At 35.2% G+C, this 18,221-nt stretch overlaps 1 long non-coding RNA gene across 1 annotated transcript in view; it reads right to left on the reverse strand.

Annotated features, from left to right (window-relative positions):
• The window catches only part of LOC144320176 (uncharacterized), a 28,999-nt gene extending 11,574 nt beyond the window's left edge, over nucleotides 1-17,425 (reverse strand). The window contains exons 1-2 of the long non-coding RNA XR_013385740.1: nucleotides 17,251-17,425; nucleotides 16,368-16,458 (exon numbers count right to left, since the gene is read on the reverse strand). This is a non-coding gene — a long non-coding RNA (uncharacterized LOC144320176). The remainder of the gene's footprint in view (nucleotides 1-16,367; nucleotides 16,459-17,250) is intronic.
• Nucleotides 17,426-18,221: the final 796 nt, after the last annotated feature.

The raw sequence follows: 18,221 nt of genomic DNA on the forward strand, positions 1-18,221 counted from the left end.
GACCTAACTACATATTCCAGAAGACAGAGGTATATGTCTACCTGAATATTTAGGTTATTCTGACAGCCAGAGCAGTCAAGGAATATTTGGATTTAATTTATCTTGCAGGTGTTGGTCAGGTTTGAAGACAGAGCTCTTTGAAAGAAATTTTGTGTGGTAGAGAAGGCATAAAACTTTGATAAAAAAATAAACAAGGAAGGTTATATTCTAGGGAATACACATTAAGCCATGATCATTTATTAATATCTCGGCTGCAAGAATGGTAAATAATTAGATAAATATTTCTAGCCAAGCTGAGCATTGAGAGAATGGAATAGTTTTATAGATTGTGGCTGAAAGAGTAGTCTCAGGCCACCAACACTTAACGGACTTTTTGTCTTTTTACTTGTCATGTTTCTCCTCCAAATGTAGTATAAGAAAACATTGTGTATCTTTCCATTTCTTTTAAAATCCCCAATGAAGAGTTGTTTCTGCCATTATTCCTGGGAATCTTCTTTCTCATTCGATCACCTACTCTGATCACCTATTACATCTCCATGAAAGAAGTAAAACAACTACTTCTTGGAAGTAGCATTGTTTAGTGTTTCTGAGTTTAACATTCTGTGCATCAATCTTCTCTTCCTACCCTTTTAATTCACACTTAAATATGTCTAATTTTTTTTAATTTTTAGAAATATGCATAACATCTAAGTGAAAAAAAACAGGGACTGCATTTTTAATTTCATTTCATAGATGAAGGCTCATCTGATGTATGAATATATTCGTTGTCTATTCTTAGCACAAATTTCCAATTTAATTTACTACAGAGAGACAGCAAGTAAGTGTGAAATGTATATATATTTTTTTAATTTTTCAAACAGCAAAGGTTAATTTTTCCCGTATTAAATCACTGTTTTTGTATCCATTTCCTGCAAGCATGAGCTCAGGAAGTGATAAAGTTGACACAGTTGCTGATGGATTTTTCAGCAGCTCATGCCAGGTTGTTTCCTGGTGCCAAACACAATGGAGCAGGAAATATGGCACGTGACCAGAAAAATCTTATTGTTTTAAATAAGTTTTCTCTCTCACTATGTCTCTGAGCAGAATTTCCCAGAATATTTAAATATTTCTTCACTATGATGGATGAGCCTACAAATGTTCTGATAGTTATCTTCATGCATAGTTTTCTTGTTAGCTTAACACTTAGAAGCCCCAAATTATGAAATAGTCCAAGAAATTCATGATAACTCTTTTCAGAACAGATTAAATAAGACATATTTTTGGAAGAAAGGATTTGATCAAATAGAAAAACAAAAATGTCTCAATATAATTCTTATGACTTTGATTTCATTTAAAGTAATAATCCACTTATTAATGTTGTATTTCAAATAAAGGATTTTGCTTCTAAGAAATATTTTTCATAATGCTATATTATCTGTCCTTTTTATAGGACCGATTGTTGCCAAACATTGAATTTTCTTCCCATCTTTATCCCCAAATGTTTATTAATTTATAAAAAGCATTTCTTCCTTTCCAAAGATCCAAAACTTATGGCTTTCTGGCTGTTCCCTTGTAGTTAGTATAAATTTGGCTTGGATAGTCATTTATGTATTTTTTTTTCTCAGAGTGGAATTAAAGTTTTTATAAGGACACTGCAATCAAGAAGTCAGCAGCCAAATGTAGACTTTAAAAAGACTATTCATGTTGCATAAGGGTCTTTTCAAGTACAAAGACCACATCATCATTTAATGTGTGAATTGTTTAAATGAGCATTTTAAAAATCAAGCCTGCGGAATTAAATTACTCTATTCCCAACTGCCAGGACATAAATAGATCATACTAAGAGTTAGGAAGCCTTTACTTTCTCCTGAAAAAACATACTACCAGGATTCTTTCTTTCTTTCTTTCTTTTTTTTTTTTTTTTTTTTTTAAGATTTTATTTATTTATTCATGAGACAGAGAGAGAGAGAGGCAGAGACACAGGCAGAGGGAGAAGCAGGCTCCATTCAGGGAACCCAATGTGGGACTCGATCCAGGTCTCCAGAATCAGGCCCTGGACTGAAGGCGGTGCTAAACCACTGAGCCACCCGGGCTGCCCTACCAGGATTATTTCTTGAAGCAAACACTGTCACTGAAAAACTGCGATTCATTTGGTGGACTAATGGTAACTCCTACTGTAGGCAGCTGTAAGAAAGTAACCAAACAGATAATCAGACAAACAGACCTGCTATGGGTAGGCCATAGTTCTGTTGGTAAAGCTGAGCTGTGGTTCAGATTACCAAATTCATTAGCATCAGAATATTGTTATTTCTTAAGAAATGGGATGAAAACAAATAAGTAGGCAAGGAAACAAAATGAAAACCTTATTTAAAAATGAAAATTGGGGAAAAGATGATAAACTACAATGGTGAATATATCACATAATGGAGTTGACTTACTGTAAAATTTTAACTTTCTGTGCATCTATTGTCCTTTCTAAATTTATCACAAAATATCAGGAAAATCAGAAAAGAGACACAAAAAATGAGAGGGAGAAAAAAAGGGAGAGGGAGACAGATGGAGAGAGAAAAAAAGAGAGAGGGGTGCGTTTATAGCCTTTCCTGTTTTCCTGAAAGTAGTGAACACAGCAAATACAAGAGAAGAGGGCAGCTCAATTCTTACTAAAGAGAAAGTTGCCATTGCCTTAAACAAAGCAGAGATATCACCCATTACTGTAGAATGACCCACCAACAAAGAGATCAGACTGTGGAGGTTGCATCTGTTTGCCCCATATTTTAACTTTATTTTGGTGTGCTGACATTTGGAGTGGCTCTGATTGGTCTGGAATTAGCCTTCTTATCATGTGAAACATCTGTACTGTATTGTTCCAAAGGATTAGCTGCCCACTGGGGATTTTGTGAAGTCAGGACAATAGAGGTCATTAAAGGTGCAAACATTTATTTTCCGGTCTCTAGTTCAGCAGGGGAAAGCCATGCAGCTGATAGATTTTTTTTCCTTTTTAATCCAAAGCTCAGCATTCTTGCAAATATAATGAAACAAGAGTGATCCGAGCTGGAGTTGTTAGACTGGAATTGATGACTTTAGGAATTCAGAATTTTTTTGCTGGCCAGAAAGAGGAGAGAGGAAAACATGAATTCTATGTTGAAGTTATGAGTTGAAAGCAAAAGAACATGCTTTTGGAGAGTGGTGCCTGATGGTTCTGAGTGGGATACCCAGAACAGTCTTGTGTGATATTGCAAATTAAAATATAAGCTTTCTCCTGCAGTTTCAAGACTTGCAATCAACATTTTCTTGTTTTCCCTTTCATCTGGTATCCCTAATTCCATCAATTGTACTCTCCCCAAGCTTCCTGACAGTGCAGTTATAACTTACAACATAGTGATATTGGATAGATAAAATCTGAGAATGTGGAAAAATGAGTTTTCTAGTGTTACAGGTTGAAATCCGCCAGTCCCACAAAATAGATTATGAAGTCCTAACCTCCAGTACTTTAGAATGTGAACTTATTTAAAAATTGAGTCTTTACAGATATAGTTGATTTAGATGGATCATACTGGAGGAGGAAGGGCTGCCAATCCAATGACTGCTCTCCTTATAGGAAGACAACTACGTGAAGATAGAGGCAATGGGAAGAATTCCATGTGGCAATGAAAGCAGAGAGCGGAGTCATTCAGCGGCAAGCCAAGAAAAGCCAAAGATTGCCAGCAAATCACTAGAAGCTAAGAAGAGGCAAGGGAGGATTCCAGAAGGTATCAGAAGAATCATGGCCCTTGATTTTGGACTTCTAGTCTCCAGAAGTGTAAAACAATACATTTCTATTGTTTTAAGCCACCCAGTGTGTGGTATTTCGTTATGGCAGCCCTAGAAAAACAATATACCTAATATCATAAGTTTAATGAGTGAGGCCCTGCTTCAACCTTAGCTTTCTCTAAGTGGCAAAACGATCTGCCTATACCATCCTTTTATCTTCTAAGCTGTATTAAGGACAATGTGAAGGTTGAGTAGGTAGGCACATGGAGGTGGTGTTGACACATAAAATTTTGCAAGCAGGTATGTCATCTCCCAACTCTCTTTGCACATTGAAGGGCTAAGGGCCCCTCCACTGGTCTGCTCTGAGCAGCTTTTCGCTAATACTTTGCATATCACCTCTGAAAAGTTGTCTTACCTTTGAGTTCTATAAGGTACATGATTTAAATGCCCATTATATATATTGGACCAATATTTTTCAAGTTGTGGGTTGTGACCCACTAGTGGATGATAAAATCGATTTAATGGATAACCCCCCTCCCACACAAATGAAACCAAATAGGATGAAACAGAATAGTTATGAAGTACACTTATGCATTCTTCAGATATTGTTTTGGAGACATTTATACACCTATGGCTGTATGGAAGGTAGAGGCTTGTGTGTGTGTACCCGCACCTGTGTGAGCGCACACATTCTACGTTGTGTTATAAAATGCATTTCTTATTATGGGTCACTTAGAAAAATATTTGAAAGCCTCAGGATTAGGTTCTGTCTCATAAGTGACAACTATCTAATTATACGAAATTGAGAATAAATCACTTTAAATAAACTTAATGTTTTATTTTACAGAATACACTGGTCATGATCCCATTATTTTTGATAAATAATAGAAATTTGTGGATTTTCAGTGAGAAAAAGGACATGTTAGGATTGCCAAACTGCTTTTTCTCCAATCACAGACTTGTCAGATATCTTAAATATTACGAAATTTTATGTTTGCTTTCAAATCAGAGTTTCCTTAGTTTTCCAGGCCTCTTGCCCTAGGAACAATAGGGCAAGGAAACACATTATAATAAATATTTTCAAAGCTCCATTACACAGCATCAACAAACAGAAGAAAAAAACAACACATCTGTGAAAAATAACACAGATAAACTATATAAGAACTTTCAAAGTAAAACATCCAGAAGGAACAACTAAATGTGTTATTGTTTAATGGGACATTCTTTTGTTCATAATGTGAAAGGATCACTTTATTTTTGGTCCCTCAAAGGTTATCTAGCCATTTCCTTCTAAGTCAAATGAGAGGTTTAGCTGGCCAGAATTATGAAATGTTTTACCAGTGATATCCAAGAAAAAGGAAGACTGACCCTGGTGTCCTAATTTCCAGACTTGTACTTTAGAAACCATATAATTCTGATACAATGGAATCAAACCAATAATTTCTTGAAAGATACAAATTACCAAAAATGATAAGATACAGAATATCTGACTGACTTTTAACAAGTGATATGATTGAATCAGTAATTAAAGTTCTTCCAATGAAGAACAGGCTAATTTGAGTTTGCTTAATTGGATATATCTATCAAATGTTTAAAGAAGAAATAATATTAGTCCTCATGGAATCTTATAGAAAATAAAGAAGGAGGAAATATTTCACAACTCCCTCTAGGAGGCCAGTATTAGTCTGATAATATCAAAACTAGGCCAAAACATCACAAGGAAAACAACTACAGGCCAATAACTCTCATGAACATAACACATGTAAACAATATAAGAACTTTCAATAGTTTCCATATAATAACAACAATATTTATATAATTATTTTAATATTATTTATAATAGCATCAAAAATAAAATACTTAAGAATAAAGTTAACAAAAATGCAAGACCTCAACAGTAAATATTATAAAATATTGCTGAGAGAAATTAAATGTATAAATCGAGAGACATTCCATGTCTGTAAATTGAAAAACTAAATTGTTAGGATCACTGTTCTATCCAAATTTTTCTACAGAATTTTTAATAGAAATTTACAAGCTGACCCTAAAATTCACATGGAAATAAGAACCCCGAATAGGCAAAATTAGTTTTAAAAGAAAAAAGTGAAGGACTTCTACTACCTTACTATAAAGATTTCAAACTTGATTATAAAGCTACTGCAACAAGACAATGAGAAAACTACTATGGAGATAAACATACAGACCAATGGAACAGAATTAATACCCAGAAATAAACTCTTATACTGATGGTCAACTAATTTTCAACAAAGATGCCAAAAGTATTCGATGGGAAATTTTTCAACAAGTGAATCAGAAACAGAAGAAATTACCAAATTAATTATATAAAATGATTAATTTAGTTTTCTAACCTCATTCCATATATAAATATTGGTCACAGGCTTTAATTTACAAGTGACAGCTATTCAACCTATAGAAGAAAATATTGGAGAAATATTGATGATCTTGTGTTGTATAGAGTTTTTAAATACGGCATCAAAAGCAGGAGCCATTTTGTCAAAAATCTTATATTAAATTGGGGTTCACCAAATAAAAACTGTGTGTACTTCAAAAGACTTCATTATAAAAGGAAAGGATGGAAGTGGAGATAGTGATGAATAGAGAGCACAGAGAACATTTAGGACAGTGAAAGCATGATGTATGATACTATCACAATGACTACATGTCATTATACATTCATCCAACCTGTAGAGTATACAACACCAAGAATGGATGCCAAGGCAAATGATGGACTTTGGGTGTCATAGATGTGTTAATTAATATAGGTTCATCAATTGTAGCCAATGAATCAATCTGGTGGGGAATATTAATAATGGAAGAGGTGATGCATGTTTGGGGACAGGGGCTATATGAGTAATCTCTATATCTTCCTTTTAATTTTGATGTAAACCTAAAATAGTTCAGGGACTCCTAGGTGGATCAGTGGTTGAGCTTCTGCCTTTTTTTTCTTTAGAGACAGACTGCATGTGTGAGGGGTGGGGGAGAAACAGAGGGAGAGGGAGATAATTTTAAGCAGACTCCATGCCCAGTGCAGAGCCTGACATGGTGCTTGATCTCACAATGGTGAGATCATGACCTGAGTCAAAATCAAAAGTCAAAAAAAAAAAAAAAAAAAAGTCAGATGCTTAACTCACTGAGCCACTCAGGTGCCTCATAGCACTTTCCTAATTTAAGATTTATTTACTGGGATGCGTGGGTAGCTCAGTGGTGGAGCATTTACCTTTGGCTCAGGGTGTGATCCTGGGGTTCTGGGATAGAGTCCTACATCAGGCTCCCTGCAGGGATCCTGCTTCTCCCTCTGCCTATGTGTCTCTGCCTCTCTCTTGTCTCTCATGAATAAATAAATAAAATCTTAAAAAAAAAAACTGAAACAGTTCAATAAAAATACAGAAAAAGAAAAGACACGGACTGGAAGAAAACATTTGCAGATTATGTATCTGATAAAGCACTCATATCCAGACCATATAAAGAACTACAACTCATAGTAAGAACATAAACAACCCAATTAAAAATTGGCAAAAATGCTGTATCAGTTTCCAAGGGCTGCTATAACAAAGTACCAGAAACCAGTGGCTTTAAAACAACAGAAATTTATTGTTTCACTATTTTAGAGGTTATAAGACTAAAATCAAATGGAGTCATGCTCTTTTTGAAGCTCTGGGTAGAATCTGTTCTTGCCTCTTCCTAGCCTCAGGCTTGTTATAATCTCTGCCTCTGTCATCACACAGTGTTTTTTCCTCCTGTGTCTGTGTCTTCATATGGTGTTCTCTTCCCTCTGTCTCTCTCTTTCTTATAAAAGTATTGGTTATGTTGAATTAAGGTCCTACCCTACTCCAATATGACTCCATGTTAATATGACTGCATCAGGGAAATTCTTATTTCCAAATAAGGTCAAATTCACAGGTACCAGGGGGTGGGACTTCACAATAACTTTGGGAAAATACAATTAAACTCATAGTGGATGTATATAGACATTTCACCAAAAAGATATACAAATTGTCAATAAACACACGTTCAATATCAATAGTCATGGGATAATACAAATTAAAAATATAGTAAGCTATCACTTCATACATTTCTGATGGCTATAATAAAACTGATAGGCTCTGACAAGTATTAGGTAGAGCTGAGGAAACTGGAAACTAGATTTTCTCCTCTAGCGGGCATAAAAAGGGAGAAGTTCAGCACTTTCATGAAAAATTAAACATAATTTTGCTATGCAATTTAGTAATTCCTCTCCTAGATACTGACAAAAGAAAAACCAAAACACGTCCTCACAAAGGCTTATATGTGAATATTTATAGCAGCATTACATGAAATAGCCAAGAGCCTTAAACAATTTAAATGTCCATCAGTTGGTGACTGGATAAACAATATGTCTATACACAGAATATTATTTAGCTGGGGGTTCCCTGGGTGGCTCAGTGGTTTAGCGCTGCCTTCAGCCCAGGGCATGATCCTAGAAACCCGGGATCGAGTCCCACGTCGGATTCCCTGCATGGAGCCTGCTTCTCCCTCTGCCTGTGTCCATGCCTGTCTCTCTCTCTCTCTCTCTCTCTCTCTCTGTCTCTCTCTGTCTCTCTCTCTCGTCTCCCATGAATAAATAAATAAATAAATCTTTAAAAAAAGAATATTATTTAGTGATACAATGGAACTTGCTGCAACATGGATACATCTTACTAACATTAGGGTAAGTGACGGGAGTTAGATTCAAAACACTACATATTGGGGGTACCTGGGTGGCTCAGTTGATTGAGCATCTGCCTTTGGCTCAGGTCATGATCCCAGGGTCCTGGAACCGAGCCCCATATCAGGATCCCTGCTCCGAGGGGAGCCTGCTTCTCCCTCTCCTCTGCCTGCTGCTCCTCTTGCTTGTGCTCTCTCTCTCTCTCTCAAATAAATAAATAAATAAATATTTAAAAAATAAATAAAAATACAATGATTCTACCTAAATAAGTTTTAAAAAACACACACAAAATACTACATATTGTGTGATTTGATTTACATGAAATTTCCTGAAAAGCTAAATGAAAGGACAGATAATCAGTGATTGCCTGGGGTTGAGCATGGGAGTGGGAATTGACTGCTGAGGGGATTATAAATTGGGATGATGGAATGTTCTTTTTTTTTTTTTTAAGAATTTATTTATCTATTTCAGAGAGAGAGAGAAAACACAAGTTGAGGGAGCGGCAGAGGGAAGGGAGAAGCAGAGGGAGCCCATGCTGGGCTAGATCTCAGGACTCTGGGATCATAATTTGAGCTAAAGGGAGACACTTAACCAACTGAGCCACCCAGGCACCCCTAATGGGAATGTTCTAAAACTAGATTGTGGTGATGGTTTCACATGTTTATACATTTACTAAAAATCACTTGTCTGCATTTCTAATCTGTGATCAATCTGTAAATTATACATTGCCGGAACTACTAACAATTTACTGGCAAGGATGGTGGTTAGGCAGTATAGATGGATGAAGCCAGCTTACAGTGATGATTATCAAAGGTGGATAATAATTAATGGAGATTCATTATAGTATTCTTTTTACTTTAGTGCAGATTTGGCATTATTCATAAAAATTTTTAATTAAAGAAATCAAGGAGGTAAGGTTCTATCTCAGAAGCTTGAAAAAGGACAAATTAAAAATAAGTAAACATAAAGAAGCAAGTATTAAAGATAAAACCATAAATCAATAAAATTGAAACTAGAGAACAATCTACAAACCCCAAAGTGGGTCCGCTGGAAAGGTCAATAAAATTGATAAACACTTATAGCACTGAAGAAAAAAGGGAAAAATATATCTGTGGTAGGTATTATTACAAATCTTATAGACATTAATAAGATAATTAGAAGATATGGACACATTATATAAATCTTAGGCAAGATGAACAGATTCCTTGAAAAATACATGTTATAAAACTGACACAAAAAGAAATCAGAAATCTGAACAGTGACATAACTGTTGAAGAAATTGAATTTGTAATTGGAAAGAGAAAATTTTACTTAATTGGCTTCACTTGTAAATTCTGCCAAACATCCGAGGAAGAGAAACTATCATTGTTATACCAGCCCTTTCAGTACAGAATGAGAAACACACACACATACACACACATATTATTTTAGTTATAAAATCAGTCTAAAACTATTGTAGAAAATTAGAATATAAAGATAAGAGTAAGATGAAAATAAAAACCATTTACCTTTCCCTTTCCTCTACATTGCCTAGGTTAACGTGGTTGATTTTATTTTATAATTATTGTGTCATTTAATTGACTGTATCATTTAATTATAAACAAAAGAATGTGGCATGCTTTAACACAGCAAAAGCAACCATCATGCTGCTAATAATTGACAGTATTATCTGGAATGAAATCATGAATTTGCAAAAAAATATATTTATTATTATTATTATTTAAGATGTATTTATTTAACCATGAAAGTCATAGGCTGAGAGAGACAGAGACAGAGACATAGGCAGAGGGAGATGCAAACTCCTTGCAGGGAGCCAGATACGGAACTCGATCCCGGATCCCGGGATCATGACCTGAGCCGAAGGCAGGTGCCCAACTACTGAGCCACTCAGGTGTCCCTTTATTACTTTTTTAAATGATTGAAGTATAGTTGATATGCAATATGTAATTAGTTTCAGGTGTACAACATAGTCAATAATTCTACATATTACTCAATGTTCACCAAGATAAGTATGCTACCATCTGTCACCATCCAATATTAGTTTTTTAAACATTTTGTTTAAATTCAATTTGCCAACATATAGTATAAACACCGGGTACTCATCCCATTATGTGCCCTCCATAGTGCCATCATTCAGTTACCCCACCCCACCCCAATCACTTCCCTTTCTGGAATCCTGTTTGTTTCCCAGAGTTAGGAGTCTCTCATGGTTTGTTCTCTTCTCCAATTTTTCCCCATTCTGTTTCCCTCCCTTCCTTTATGGTCTCTTTCATTGTTTCTTATATTCTACATATAAGTGAGGTCATATGATAACCGTCCAATATTATTACGATATTATTGTCTGATATTCCCCATACCACACTTTTCAATCCTGTGACTCATGTATTTTATAACTGGAAGTCTGTACTCCTTAATCTCCTTGAACTGTTTCACCCCTCACTCCATGTCCCTCTTCTCTGGCAACCACCAGTTTGTTCTGTGTATTAATGAGTCTGTTTCTGTGTTTTTGTTTGTTTGTTTTGTTTTTCAGATTTCACATATAAGTGAAATCATAGGGTATTTGTCTTTGTCTGACTTAATTACTTAGCATAATATCTTCTTAAGTCCATCCATGTTGTAACAAATGGCAAAATCTCATTTTTTATGGCTTTGTACACACACACACACACACACACACACACACACATACCCCACATTTCCTTTATCCATCCATCTACTCATGTACACACGTGGGCTGCTCTCATATCTTGGCTATTGTAAATAACGCTACAATAAACATAGTGTTGCACATATCTTTTTGAATTAGTGTCTTCATTTTCTTCAGGTAAATACCCAGGAGTGGAACAAATGGATCATATGGTAGTATATTTTTAGGTTTTTGAGGAATCCCCATTTGTTTTCTACTGCAGCTGTATCAATTTAGTAATTGTTTTTATTTTTATTTTTTTGCAATTTTCCTTTATGAATGATAATCATATAGCTAAATTCATAAACCTTATACACTATTCTTTTTATATCACTCAATAATATAATAACCTTTTTGTGATATTAAAAAATGAAATGTTCTCATAATATTCAATGTTATTAGACATAATACTCATAATAGGTATCACTTGCACAACACTTATTGATAGGATGATATATATATGTCATATATGTATATGTCATATATATATATAATTTTAAGCACAGAACTAAATCATTGCATTTGAATCTCAAAAAATACATGCAGGGACACCTGGGTGGCTCAGTTGGGTTAGCATCTGACTTCCGCTCAGGTCATGATCTTGGGTCTTGGTATCAAGCCCAAAGTAGGGCTCTCCACTCAGCAAGGAGTCTGCTTCTCCCTCTCCCTTTCCCTTTGCCTCTCCCCCAACTCCTGCTCTCTCCCTCTCTCTCTCTCAAATAAATACACAAACTATTTTTAAAAATTACCTACAGGTGTCCATTTTAGGGGTATGGAAAATGTGACAAAGAGGTTATATAATATGCCCAAGTCTACACAGCCAGGAGCTAGCAAAATCATACTCTTAACCACTATGGTCCACTGTTTCCATGCCAAATTATAGCTTACTCACTCGTTCTCTCCTACTGTAGACTTTTAGTCTTGATTATCTCTTTGTATAAGACTGTCTAGAGTTTGGATTGAGTGAATTTCCTAGTAATTAATTTTTCTTCTAAGTTTTAGGCATTGCCCCAGTGGGAAAAATCTTGATTTTGAGAAATTTAGTGAGTATATTTATATCTCTCCATTGGATTACTTTTCTCCACTATCTGTGCTTTATTCTCTGTTCTTTTAGTAGCCAAGTGCCCCTGGAATTATATAGTATGAGAATAAGGAAACCACCTCTGCTAAATGTCAGTTTGGTTCATTTGAAAGAGAGTATTGCCGTCAGAAACCAATTTTTGTTTTATTGCTTGCCATCTTATTTCAAATTAAATCACCTAATCTATTCTTTGCACCATACAGTATTTGTTATAAAAATAGTACAATACTGGCATGATAAATGTTTAATATATGTCCATTTAAATTTGGAAAATTTTCTAGACTACTTTGAGTATTTATATTGTTTTTATTTCTCCCATCTGGATATAGAATACATGTGCATATATATTAAAATATGTGTATATAAAATGGTATATATATATACATGTATTTGAGAATATATATTGGAAGTCATATTATTATAGTCAAACATTTATCTGAGTTTTTCCTTTTTTGGTAATCTAAAAAAATAATTATCACTCATTGAAAGTATCTTGTATGCCAAGTATTTTATATGTTTTGTGTACATTATTTCATTTAATCCTTTTGATAATTCTGTGAGGTCAGTATTACATATGAGAAAACTGAGATACCCTTAAGGAGCTTGATAGTAAAGATAAATTCTATATTATTATTATATTCTTTTTTTAAAAAAAATATTTATTTATTCATGAGGGACACAGAGAGAGAGAGGCAGAGGCATAGAGGAAGAAGCAGGCTCCTCGCAGGGAGACCGATGTAGGACTGGATCCCCGGACCCAGGATCACGCCCTGAGCTGAAGGCAGATATTCAACTGCTGAGCCACCCAGGCATCCCGTGAAGGTAAATTTTAAGTTGCAGATCCAGCACATTCAGAATTGTAAAAGCATACCGTTTGACTTTCAAAGTCCATAACCTGAACCACAAGGCAATAGTATCTCCATGGGTTAAATTATCCATTGACAGTATAGTCTTAAACTATTTCTACGTTAATTTTCACACATACTTAAATAGTATTATAATAGAGCAGTTTTCTTAACCCTTCCTGCAGTTTTGAATTACTGGGGATGCTTTTAAAATACTGAAGCCTGGGCCCCAACTCACCTAAATTGAAAGCAGAAAATTAAGACATTGTGTCCAAATGTCAGCATTTTTCTAAAGCATTTTAGTGATGGAAAGTAAGTGAGGGTTCTAAACTACTATAACAAAACAGTGCATGAGCAAGCATTTCCTTGAAGTTTGAAGACCAATAAGGTTTTTTTTTTTTTAGTTTCCAATAATAAGATATCAAAATGTCAATTTACTGGTATGAAATCATTTATTTAATTAATATCTGTGAGTAAATATATTTATAAACTCTGACTAAGTCTACCTCCATGAAAATACCCTCTTGAAGTTTCTACATTTCTTCATGAATGATAGGCAATAGCACTGCCATTATTAGGGAATGGATTAACAGCAGGGTTGGGTTATAACCGTTATCAAAGGATATCAAGTTACAAACTTTGGAAAGCAGTTATAGGTAATGAATTAATTATTGAAACATGCAATTAAATAAAAATGTTCTGAATCTCTTAGATACAAATTTCAGAAATAAGCAGAGGTAAAGCAGATATACAAACGAAACTAAACTAACCAGATGTCATTTATTATGGAGAATGTCAGTGTTTCAAAAAAAAAAAACAATTTTAGCCAGTAAATGAAACTAGAAAATAAAATAGAGGAAAAATATAATTTTATAGGATATAAATAGTGAAAGATAGAAAAGCAATGTTTTTGTAGCGGGGGAGGATGATGTGATAGCAATTGTTCAGTGTGCTCCATAGGTAAGATAATTGGTAAGGAAGGGCATCATATATTGGACCAGTTCCCTCTATTTTTGTGAGTTACTCATATGCAGTGCACATCTGCTGTAAGTTTTCATGCCTAGAGGATAAAAGGAACTGAGTGCCTAGAGTTTCAAGCAGAAAAAGACTAAGAGAGTGGAGAAAATAGATCATGGGCAAACATATGTACATAAGTAGAATAATTGGGAAAGTACAAGAATCTTGGAAGATTGAAATTATAGAAATGTGAAGTCTGATAAGGAATAATAGCATAAAACTGAGAAAGAGTAGGTTTGGAAAGTTCCAGACATGGGAATCCTCACAACCTAATCATCCACGTGAACAGGTTAAAACTCTATCACTTATTAGAGTTAGTGAGGACTAGAAAACACTCCAACTATTATAGGGGAGATTTGCATAGACTAGGACAGAGAGCCGGCGGGATTTAATTATAATTGCATAATTTAGAATGAGTTTATTGTCAAAATTGAGAAAATACACTCTATGTTATTTTTTATTTTTATTATTTTGTAAGATTTTATTTATTTATTTGAGAGGGAGAGACAGAGCATGAGCAGGGGTAGAGGGAAAGAGAGAAGCAGACTCCCCACTGAGTGAGGAGCCTGATGTGGGCTCCATCCCAGAACGCTGAGATCACGACCTGAGCCAAAGGACGCTTAACCAACTGAGCCACCCAGGTGCTCTGAGAAAATACACTCTAATTAGTTATTTCATTACAGTTTTGCTGCTATCTTGATGCATTTACCCTTTGTATTATTATATTCCACACTTGCTCTGCAGAAACATCTCTGTAAGGGCTGAGCCAGAATTTCTATATTGTAAGGCTTTTCCTTCCTGGGTAATTAGATGTAGTGGAGTAGGGCTAAGCTAATTTTCCAGAAACTGCTTTTAGATAGCAAGCTCGTGGTCTTTGGATAGACTGTAGGTTAATTTGAGATGAATTGGCAATAAAGGTCATTTAATAATGCATTTTATTCATTTTATATATTACATATGTTATATATAAATGTACATATATGTGTGTATATATGTATGTATATGTGCATACATATGCACATATACATATTACTGAATGAAATGAAAATTGAGGTGGGATGTTAATGGAGAATTATAATAATATTGAGTCAACAAATAAGGAATAGGCAATAAGATGGGTTCTGGAAGATCTCACAAGTCTGAGATCACAACCTGAGTGAAACCAAGAGTCTGATGCTTAACCTCTTAACCTACTGTGCCACCCAGGCACCCCTATTTAATCCATTTCAAAATGCCAAATCTGGAGAGTGGATTAGGGCCACAAATGGAAGATGGGGCTAGAATTCAAATCTAAAAGGACAAAATTAATCCAAAATAAAAGGATCTTAGAAAAAATTCAAGAATAATTTAGGCTGGCTTCAGGGATTACCTGAAACCCTCTCTTGCCAATTCATTGAATGAAATTTGAAAAGCATATTAGAGAAACACTGTATTCAAGGTAATGCTTACCTGTCAGGGAAGGAAAAGGAATGGGACAAAAAAGAAGCACCTATTTAAATGCAATGACATTGGTGATGTTCTATTTGTTAAATGGATGGTGGGTTCATAGTTGTTCATTTTATTATTATATTTCATCACTTACACATATGTAGTACACATTCCAAATGTATCAAATAGCTAATAATTAAATTTTAAATGTTAAAAAATATCGGTTTAAAACTTAGAACATATTGTAATTCTTATTGGTACGATGTCAACAAATATAATAAGTAACAGTGTGCTGAGCATTTTTCCTAAATGTGGAACTGTTGCCACGTGCACTGTATGTTCATTTGCTCATGTGATTTTTCTTGCAAGAGTTGGGAATGAGAGAAAAGTAAACGAGAGCAATCTCTTTAATGACAGATCGAATTTTCAAATCTATGGGCAATAAATTGTAAGATATTGAAGAGATTTATTCAAAAACTAAAAGTTTAAAATAATCTGCTACAGCCCTTCATGCATAGTTGTCTGGAAAATCATGTTCCTGTTATTCATTTTTATTTATTTGGCATCTGTCACAATCCCATTGCACATAATCATTCAAACAAAACTTTGTTTTCTTCTGGTACTAGGTTCTACGTTTCTCAGGTTTAAACAACTATCTATCCCTGTTTAAGAGGAGTGCAAGGAAATCTTAGTGTTTGGAAGGCCCATCTCATGCCTGTGTGCCAGTAGATTTAATTTATAACACTGATTTAGTTTTCTGCAATTTTCAGAAACCATGCTTTTCAATCCTGTGTGGAAAGCACACATACTCAACCCCCCAACACAATCACATACACTCTTCCAGGTAAACAGGTGTAAAAGAAGAGATTGACATACCTTTTCTAGTTGACCAGCAATATGGGTACCATCAGGAGGTTTTCTATCTATCTGGGAAGCAGGAGTTTTCAAAATGCTACAGAGTAGTAAACTGAGTAAATAAAGAACAAACAGCAATAACTCGTTTAGCAGAAACACATTGTCCCCTATTAAGAACTTCTGATCTATAGGTTTTCTCATACCCCTGGAAGTGTCTCCCCTGAGGAGTTCTCTACCCACATACCAACAGTTGGAAAACATTAGCAATGAGAAAAACATTGTCACACGTGTGAAATTAGTTCTCGATCCAACCTTCCTTCACAAGTTAATGTCACCGTGCTTATTCTGAAAGACCCTTTTATATAAAGAATGGCCAGAGCAGACATGCTGGAATTCTTTGTATAAAATAATCTCTGTTCCCTGAAAGGTCTGAGCTCAGACCGATACTCTTTCAAATCCTCCTTTGCAGATTTAATTTTGGACAAGCCCAAGGATGCTAGTGAACATAAGACCTGTGCTTCAACATAAGAAACGACTCTGTTGCCAGACAGGTGTGTATGCATATGTTTTAGAATATATTATTGTTGTTACTACTTTTGATAAATTAAATTTCTGAAAATCCCAAAGTAAAAATATTTCCCCCATTGGAAACTACTCATTAGTATCTAAAATTTTGTGAAACCGGGTGCTGGATGGTTTGTACCAGTAACTTCTGAATCTGTATCTCTTTCCTTAGCAGGAGACTCACCTCTTCCATGGTGTATATGCATGTGGGTGTCCATCTGCCAAGCTTCAACATGGCTGAGATTGCATATCCCCCTGTCAAATTCTCCCCACTTCATCATCCATTTTATCTTAAAAACCTGACTGCCATCCTTGATTTTTTTTCTTCCCTCTTACTCACCAACTCTTCTCCAAATCAGCTCTCCAACTTGCCCATTTCTCCTGGTTCCCACACTCTACCTTCATCTGGGGCCATTTTTATCATTAGTGTTTGCTCCACTTCCAGCCCATCCACTTTCCATTCTGTGACCTCAGTAGTCTTTCTACACCTAAGTGTGGTCATGAGCTTCCCTACTGACAACACTGTAAACTTCTTTGTTCATGAGACTTACTTATTGAATAAAGTTGAAACTCCTTAAATGGCCATCAAGTTCCTTTAAACACTGTCCAGTACTCTCTAATCTCGGCTTCTGATGCCCTTACTCCTCAGCCTCCTGAAGTTCTCCCAGCTCCAGAGCTCTCTCTTCGCTCCGAGTTATTTTCAATGTTACTCTTTTGCCAAATTTCAAACCTGTTCACTAGCCCCAGTGTCTCTTTTATCTACATAAAAAATAGGTCGTTCTTTCCTTGATAATGATGACTGGCTCCCTTAGAAGTTTCTATAATCTCTCCAGAGGAGAACCCATTGAGACAAAGTCACAAATAAATGTAAATTCATGTTCATTAAATGTGCAAATATTATAGAATCCAGGAATACTAAGTGTCAGTGAGGCTGAGAAGCCAGGCTGGGTATCATATACTGCTGATGGGAATATACATTGATTCAACCACTAGGGAAAATAATACATCATTAGTTAGTTATGCAAAGATATAAATACTAAGCTGCAGCAATTCATCCCCCAGGTATATATTACTAAAGATAGTCTTACATGTACACTCCAGGAAGACATAAAAATATCATCATTTATAATATATATGGGATATATATATAGATAGGAGGGATATATACAGTAGTCCCTCCTTATCCATGTATCCATGTTTCACTTTCTGGATTTTTAGCCACCTGTAGTCATCCGTGGTCCGGAAGCAGATGGTCCTCCTCTGACATATTATCAGAAGGTCAGTAATGGCCTAATATTATATCCTAATGCC

The sequence above is a fragment of the Canis aureus genome, chromosome 9, assembly GCF_053574225.1.
Source record: "Canis aureus isolate CA01 chromosome 9, VMU_Caureus_v.1.0, whole genome shotgun sequence".
In the NCBI taxonomy this organism is placed as follows: Eukaryota; Metazoa; Chordata; class Mammalia; order Carnivora; family Canidae; genus Canis; species Canis aureus.